Source organism: Rhincodon typus, chromosome 2 (genome assembly GCF_021869965.1).
Source record: "Rhincodon typus isolate 14 chromosome 2, sRhiTyp1.1, whole genome shotgun sequence".
NCBI classification, from domain to species: Eukaryota; Metazoa; Chordata; class Chondrichthyes; order Orectolobiformes; family Rhincodontidae; genus Rhincodon; species Rhincodon typus.
The window spans coordinates 7416104-7425115 of record NC_063333.1 but is presented as its reverse complement, the minus strand read 5'-3'; the positions used below and the strand labels follow the sequence as shown (position 1 = coordinate 7425115).

The 9012-nt window shown below is 46.7% G+C and overlaps 1 protein-coding gene and 1 long non-coding RNA gene across 4 annotated transcripts in view; both read left to right on the top strand.

Moving 5' to 3' along the window:
• plcd1a (phospholipase C, delta 1a) overlaps positions 1–9012 on the top strand; it is a 142736-nt gene that overhangs the window by 14149 nt on the left and 119575 nt on the right. The gene's annotated exons all lie outside the window — the stretch shown is intronic.
• Positions 2078–9012, top strand: part of LOC125486575 — a 13944-nt gene continuing 7009 nt past the window's right edge. The window contains exons 1-2 of the long non-coding RNA XR_007265218.1: positions 2078–2212; positions 8101–8216. This is a non-coding gene — a long non-coding RNA (uncharacterized LOC125486575). The remainder of the gene's footprint in view (positions 2213–8100; positions 8217–9012) is intronic.

Here is a 9012-nt window from a genome sequence, read left to right as displayed (position 1 = left end):
AGGGCCGAAGGGCCTGTACTGCGCTGTAATGTTCTATGTTCTATGTTCATCAAGATGTTGCCTTGGGCTGCAGCATATAAAGTATGAATAAGAAAGAAAACTGGTGTGGAATGTGTGTTTCGGGGTCAGGGGAAGAGAGACAGAAACTCAATTGAGGTATACAAAATTACCTGGGGCATAGACAGGGAGAAACCTTCCCCCTGAATAGAGGGATCAATGCCCAATGGGGGCAGTTTTATTGTAATGAGCAGGAGGTTTAGTGTGGATTTAAGTTTGTTGGATATTTGGAACTCACTGTTTGAAAAGGCAGTAGAGGCTGGTGCACTCAACGTTAAGGTAGCATTTAGATGAGTACTTCACACATCATAACATGCAAGGCTATGGGCCAAGTGCAAATTAGAGTAGATAAGTGCTTTATGGTGTGGATGCAATGGGCCAAAAGGTCTAATTCCCTGCTGTAAAAGTCTATGACTCTGAAAATCATTTTTTTGATCAACCTGTTCATAAATTTTTATTCATTCATGGGATGACGGTGTTGCTGTCTCGGCCAGCACTAATTGCCCATCCGCACAGTTATGAGTCAACCACATTACTGTGGGTCCGGAGTCACACGTAGGCCAGACCAGGTGAGGATGGCAGTTTCTTTTCCTAAAGGCCCTTAGTGAATGTTGTGAAATATCACTGGGCAAAGTGGCAGTTGACCCTGTACCTTTCAGAACAAGACCATGAGATGTAGTTGAAGAAGCAAGTCACTCAGCCCACACAGTCTGTTCTGCCATTCAATGAAATCATGGCTGATCTGATAATCCTCAGCTCCACTTTTTTCTGCCTTTTCCCCAGAACCCTTCAACGTACTCACTGACCCATGCTCAGCAGCCCTCTGTACCAAAGAATTCCAGTTTTCCCTATTCTCAGGGAAGGAAATTCCTCCTCCTCTTTGCACAGGGTCACTACCACTGCACCACAAGGCGACCAGCTCTGAAGGAGTGCTGAGAAAGGGTCACTGGACCCGAAAAGTTAACGTTAATATCTCTCCACAGATGCGGACAGCTTCGCTGATACCCCTCTCCCCAAAACCCCCCGAGTTTTTTCTTTCCTTTCTTTGTGATAACAGCTTTATTTAAAATCCAGAGCAGATGTCGGGGTCTTATCACTGATCCAGGGGGGACGCCCGGGTTCAAAGTCTTACCCGCTCCACTACCAACAACAAAAACAGAAATTGCTGGAAAAGCTCAGAAGATCTGGCAGCATTTGCGAAGAGAAATCAATGTTCATGTTTCGAGTCCAGTGACCCTTCCTCGACCCGAAACATAAACTCTGATGTTTTTCTTCACAGATTCTGCCAGACCTTCTGAGCTTTTCCAGCAATTTCTGTTTTTGTTTTTACAACATTCGCAGTTTTTTCCGTTTCTACTCACTGTTCCACAGCTGTGCAATAACATCTCTGAACAGTTTGATTAGCAAAGTATCTAGAAATATCTCCGAGAGTTAATATTTTTAATCGACAGGTTTAGAATACAAACAGACGTTCCCTTTAAACGGTGAAACAGAAATAGCCCTCTGAACCAGAATGCCCTCCCTCCTCCCTCACTCGGGTTTCAGTAATCACCTCACATCTGGCAATAACAAAAGGCAGTTCAGACGGGTCAGTGGATTTTTTTAAAAAAAAGTGATAAATACTCACCGTAACTTTGATCTTTCGTCTCAGAATAAAGGCGGGCGGTTTTCTCCTTCACATCGCGACGTGCTCATTGGGCAACATCCCAAAGGATTAGCCAATAGAGGCGAGAGGCTTCAGGACATCGCCTCTTCATTGGAAGCCACCTCCACCTAACCCCGCCCACCGTCCGGGAGCCAGCCAGTGCCAATGGAGGAAATCAAGACACCGCCTTCTCATTGGACGGCGATCTGCAAGAGGACGGAGAGAGTTTATTGGACAGCTCGCGGACAGGGGCGGAAAGAGACGGCAGCGACGCCCAATGAGGAGGCGGGTTCTTGCAGTACCTCATTATGATTGGTTGGCTGTTGACACCCCCCCCGTGACGTATGTGCGTCACCCCCGGCCGACCGTGCCTGGTTGTCATGGCAAATGCCGTCAAACAGACATGATGGTGTGGGCCGGTTGGAGTTTGTGCTTTCTATGAGGCTATCTGACCGAGGGAGAAAGACAACTTGGGGAACTCCGCCCAGCCATTCTCAATCTTCAAACCGTGTATACTTATCAATTTATCACTTTACTAAAGGTCTGGAAGAGGATGGTCATGTCCCTTTGGATGTAATACAGTCTCACAACATTAGAGACAACAGGTGCAGGGCTGGATGAACACAGCAGGCCAAGCAGCATCATAGGAGCAGAAAGGCTGACGTTTCGGGCCTAGACCCTTCATCAGAAATGGGGGAGGGGAAGGGGGTTCTGAAATAAATAGGGAGAGAGGGGGAGGCGGATAGAAGATGGATAGAGGAGAGGATAGGTGGAGAGGAAACAAACAGGTCGAAGAGGCGGGGATGGAGCCAGTAAAGGTGAGTGTAGGTGGGGAGTTAGGAAGGGGATAGGTCAGTCCAGGGAGGACGGACAGGTCAAGGGGGCGGGATGAGGTTGGTCGGTAGGAGATGGAGGTGCGGCTTGAGGTGGGAGGAGGGGATAGGTGGGAGGAAGAACAGGTTAGGGAGGTGGGGACGAGCTGGGCTGGTTTTGGGATGCGGTAGCGGGAGGGGAGATTTTGAAGCTTGTGAAATCCACATTGAGATACCATTGGGCTGCAGGGTTCCCAAGCGGAATATGAGTTGCTGTTCCTGCAACCTTCGGGTGGCATCATTGTGGCACTGCAGGAGGCCCAGGATGGACATGTCGTCTGAGGAATGGGAGGGGGAGTTGAAATGGTTCGCGACTGGGAGGTGCGAACGCCATCGCTGCCGATGCCACCCTACCCAGGACCTTCCCCACAATGTGCCCGCCGCCATTGGCCATGAGGCCACTGTCAGAGAACCCACAGATGACGTCACATCCGCCACCGCCGGGTACCTCACTTCCGGGACAGCGAACGCCATCGCTGCCGATGCCACCGCCTCCATTTCCGAGACCAACACCACAGACACTGAAGACTCGCCTACCATCACCGCTGCTGCCGCCGCCTACACCGCTCCCCCCTCTCCCTCCTCACAACATTAGCCTGGGAATAGAACATGACACAACACCTCCACTCAACAGCATTCCTGTTAGAGATGCGGAGACAACAATTTAAACAATACTTATGGTTAAGTAGCTAATTGCAACATTGGAAGAGTCACCATATTACCGCGCTCTCATTTGAGATGATGGCAGGCGGTGAGTTTTATCAGAGGTTCACCACACCTCAGGTGAGGTTGAGGAGGCAGGATGTCATTGCTGACCTGAGCCAGTATGGGAATTAACCCCGCATTGTCGTTGTCATTCAAACCAGCCATCCAGCAGCCTGAGTTAACTGACCCCCCCCCCCATATTGTAATAACTTCAACTTTAACAGTGGTTATGGTCTCACTGAATGTCAGCACGGGTTCAAGAGGTCAAGTGACACATTCCTTCTGTTAATCTGTATATTTTATGTACATAGATTAAGTGAGTGGAACGTGTTTGCTAAAACGCTACGTTACAGACTTGTGGGTAAAGTTATTGGTCATGGAATAAGATGGATGGTAACATGATTTTTTTTTTGTTCACTCATGAGATACGGACACCTCTGGCTGACCAGCATTTATTGCCGGTCCCTAGTTGCCCTTGACAAGGTGGTGGTGAGCTGCCTTCTTGAACCACTTCAGTCCACCTGCTGTAGGTTGACTCACAATGCCCTTATGGAGGGAATTCCAAGATTTTGACCCACAGATTGAAGGAAGGGTGATATATTTCCAAGTCAGAATGGTGAGTTGCTTGGAGAATATGCAGGTGGTGGTGTTCCCATGTACCTGCTGCCCTTGTCTTTCTCTTTGGAAGTGGTCATGGTTTGGATCTGAGGATCTTTTGTGAATTTCTGCGGTGCATCTGCCAGTGAGCGTCGTTGGTGGAGGGAGTGGATGCTTGTGGATGTAGTGCCAATCAAGTGGCCTTCTTTGTCCTGGATGGTGTGAAACTTCTTGAGTGTTGTTGGAACTGCATCCATTCAGCCAAGTCGGGGGTATTCCATCACACTGCTGACTTGTGCCTTGAAGATGGTGAACAGACTTTGGAGAGTCATGAGGTCAGTTACTTGCCTTAGTATTCCTATCCTTTGACCTGCTCTTGTGGGCACTGTGTTTATGTGGTGTGTCCTGTTGAGTTTCTGGTCAGTGGTAACAGGTTGTTGATGGTAGGGGTTTCAGTGATGGTAACACCATTGAATGTCAAGGGACAGTGGTTAGATTGTCTCTTATTGGAGATGGTCATTGCCTAGCATTTATGTGGTGCAGATGTTACTTGCCACGTCAACCCAAGCCTGGATATTGTCTAGATCTTGTTACATTTGAACATGGACTGTTTCAGTACCTAAGGAGTCATGAATGGCACTAAGCATTGTGCAATCTTTGCCGAACATTCCCACTTTTGACCTTATGATGGAGGGAATATCAGATATAAAAGGAAGGACATAAAACTGGCTGACTAATAGGAAATGGAGTAATGGTCAATAGATAATTTTCAGGCTGGAGGATGGTTTGTAACGAAGTTCCCCATGCATCGGCATTGGACCCTTGCTTTTTCTTAATTCATTTTGTGGAATGGGGGTGTTGCTGGCTGGCCAACATTTATTGTCCCTTCCAAGCTCCCCTTGAGAAGGTGGTGGTGAGCTGCCTTCTTGAACTGCTACAGTCCATATGCTGTGGGTTGACTCGCAATGCTGTTAGGTAGGGAATTCCAGGATTTTGCCCCAGTGCCAGTGAAGGAACGGCGATATATTTCCAAGTCAGGATGGTGAGCACTGGGAGGGGAACCTGGAGGTGGTGGTGTTCCCATATATCTGTGCCTCGTCCTTCTAGGTGGAAGTGGTCGTGGGCTTGGAAGGTGCTGTCTGAGGATCTTTGGTGAATTTCTGCAGTGCATCTTGTAGATAGTACACACTACTGCTACTGAGCATCGGTGGTAGAGGGAGTGGATGATTATGGATATAGTGCCAATCAAGCAGGCTGCTTTATGCTGGATGGTGTCAAGCTTCTTGAGTGTTGTTGGAACTGCACTCATCCAGGCGAGTATTCCATCAAGTATTCCATCCAGGTTTTGAGGAGTCAGGTGGTGAGTTACTTGCTGCAGTACTCCTAGCTTCTCACCTGCTGTTGTAGCTACTGTGTTTATGTGGCAAGTCTAGTTGAGTTTCTGGTCAGGATGTTGACAGTGGGGGATTCAGTGATAGTAACACCTTTGAATGTCAAGGGGCAGTGGTTAGATTGTCTCTTATCGGTGATGGTCATAGCCTGGCATTTATGTGGTGCAGATGTCACTTGCCACTTGTCAGCCCAAACCTGGATATCGTCCAGATCTTGTTGCATTTGAACATGGACTGCTTCAGTATCTGAGGAGTCACGAATGGTGTTGAACATTGTGCTATCATCAGGGAACATCCTCACTTCTGATCTTATGATGGAGGAAAGGTCATTGATGAAGCAGCTGAATGGATGGGCTGAGGACACTACCGTGAGGAACTCCTGCAGAGATGACCTGGGGCTTAGATGACTGACCTCCAACAACCATGACTATCTTCCTATGTGTCAGGTATGATTCCAACCACTGGAGAGTTTTCCCCGATACCCATTGATTCCAGTTTTGCTAGGGCTCCTTGATGCCGTAGTTGGTTGAATGCAGCATTGATGTCCAGGGCTGTCAGCCTCCCCTCACCTCTGGAATTCAGCTTTTTGTCCATGTTTGGACCAAGGATGTAGTGAAGTCAGGAGCTGAGTGGCCCTGGCGGAACCCAAACTGGGAGTCTCTGATCAGGTTATTGCTGAGCAGGTGCTGTTTGATAGCACTGTTGATGACACCTTCCATCAGTTTACTGATGATTGAGAGTAGACAGATGGGGAGGTAAATGGCCGGGTTGGATTTGTCCTGCTTTTTGTGTACAGGACATACTTGGGCAATTTTCCACATCGTTGGGTAGATACCAGCATTGTCACTGTACTGGAGCTGCTTGGCTAGGGGAGCAGCAAGTTCTGGAGTACAAGTCTTCAGTACTATTGCCGGAATGTTGTCAGGGCCTGCAGCCTTTGCAGTATCCAGTGTCTCCAATCGTTTCTTGATATCATGTGGAATTAATCGAATTGGCTGAAGACTGGTATCCGTAGTGCTGGGGACCACTGGAGGAAGCCGAGATGGATCATCTATTCGGCACTTCTGGTTGAAGATCGCTGCAAAAACTTCAGCCTTATCTTTTGCACTGATGTGCTGAGGACTTCCATCATTGGGGATGGGGATATTTGTGGAACCTCCTCCTCCAGTGAGTTGTTTAATTGTTCGCTACCATTCATGAGTGGATGTGGCAGGGCTGCAGATCTTAGATCTGATACGTTGATTCATGACATATACTATTAATCAGCATCTTGTGTGAGGTGATGCTCTTTGAATGGAGGAAAATGGACAGACCGTATATAAAAGGGATACAATTTTAAAAGGGGTGCAACAGCGAAGGGACCTGAGTGCGTATATACATAGGACATTGAATGTGGCATGTTAGGTGAAGAGAGCAGTTAATAAAGCATACAGTATCGTCCACATTATTAATAGGTGCATAGAGTACAAGAACAAAGAGGTGATGCTGAACTTGTTAAGGACTTGTTAGACCTCAGCTGGGGTATTATGTACAGTTCTGGGCACCACGTTATGGGAAGGATGTGAATACATTGGAGAGACTGCAGAAGAGGCTTCCAAAGGATAGATTGGCGAGGTTGGGACTGTGCTACTTTGAGAGAAGAAGTGTATTTGGAGATTTGATTGATGTTTCAAGATCTTGAGCTGTCTTGTTAGAGTAGATTGGGAGAAACTGTTCCCATTCAGTAAAAAAGGATCAAGAATAAAAGAGTACAGATTTAAAATGATTTGCAAGAGAAGAAAAGGCACAGTGAGAAAAAGACTTTTTCACACAATGAGTGATTTGAGTTTGAAATGCGCTGCCTGGAGTGTAGTGGAAACTTTCAAAAGGGCATTTGATGGTTATTTAGACCATATGATTTGGGGGCGGAGGGGGGAGGCCATTCAGCCCATCAATTCTGTTACATCATTCAAGGAGACTATGACTGATCCATACCTCTGTACCTACCTCATCCGAGGAATTCTAGCCCTCGACTGATAGAAATGCTTGAAGTCTTAACAATGGACCACAGTCCAAGATGGAGCTACTTGATCTACTGAGCTGCAGAACAACCAGTTCTCTGAGGAGGGAATTCCTCCTGAGCATGAGTCAGAAATCCCGCTTCTAGCTAAAACATTCTCTTTGGAATGCTAAATGCTGTCGGGCAGCTGTGATCAGTGGGATTCATTCCTTCCCAACTCTTTGGGTGAAAGATGGGAAGCCCTGCCATCTGAAGAATTGCCTTATGTTTCTACTCTTTAAGTAAAGCAATGAACCATAATTAGGATTGACAGGCTCCAAGACAAAATCACAATGGAAGCTGACAAGTTTAAATTAAGATGTAATTTTGGGGACTTGACAGCACAGTCCACGCTTCTGTACATCCCACTGGTCACAGAAATGTATTAATGGATATTGATTGCTTCCTTTCTAAGTACGCCTGGTGTGGATGTACCACAAAACAGAGTCAGGCAGTCAGCTGTGTTGACCCCCCCTCCACGGCCCGGACCGGACAATGCCAGTCTTGACCAGCAGCAGACTCATGAGCTGGTCCTATGATATACCCACAGTACTCCGTATCAGGTCCCCAAAGATCAGGAGTGTGGGACAGAGTTGCTACCAGAAATTTAGTAGGAACCATTTTTTAAAAAAATGGGGCTGAAGCTCTATGTAAACAGGTCCATGGACTCCTTGAGGCTACAAAACGTACTAGCATGAATGGGACAGATGTTCCTTGTTTTTGTGTGTTTTGTTTATTTTGAAAACTATTATCCAATGTGCATCTGTTATTACTTTGTTTATTTTTCATTCACAGACTATGTGACAGAGGCTGGAATTCATTGCCCTCATCATCCTTGGGAACGGGGTAATGAGATGTCTTCTTGAACCACTGTAGTCCATTTGGTGAAGAGATTTCCACAGTGCTGTTAGGTAGGGAGTTTCAGATTTTTGACCCAGTATCAATGAAGGAATGGAGGTATGTGATTTGACGAACACCTTGACGGTGTAGTATTTCAATACATCTGCTGCCCCGTCCTTCTAAGTGTGAGAGGCCATGGTTTTCAAAGGCTGTTGAATGAGCCTTGACAGGTTGCTGCAGGGTAATTGTAGAGGTATATACTGCTTATACTGGGCATTGGTGGTGAAGACAGTGACGGAAAGATTTAAAAGGAACCTAAGAAGCAACTTTTTCACTCAGAGGGTGGTGCATGTATGGAATGAGCTGCCAGAGGAAGTGGTGGAGGCTGGTACGATTACAACATTTAAAAAGCATGGGTACATGAATAGGAAGGGTTTAGAGGGATGGGGGTCAAATGCTGGCAAATGGGACTAGATTTATTTAGGATATCTGGATGGCATGGATGAGTTGGACTGAAGGGTCTGTCTCCATGCTGTACATCTCTGACTTTATGACTCTGAGAGGAAGACGAGTGAAATATGGGAAAGAGAGTGAAAAGGTACAAAAGGGCCGAGAGAGATGGACTGGAAGGAAGAGGGCCTTTGTTTGTTAATAGACATTTCATGCCTAGGCAACAACTGAGAGATTGTTTCTTCTAGCCAGGGAATCTAAAATGTGGAGCCCTGTCTTAGGATAATGGAGATATCATTTTAGACTCATGAAGAGAAATTTCTTGACTGAAAAGATTGTAAATCTTTGGTGATAGTAGGAACTGCAGATACTGGAGAATCTGAGATAACAAGGTGTAGAGCTGGATGAACACAGCAG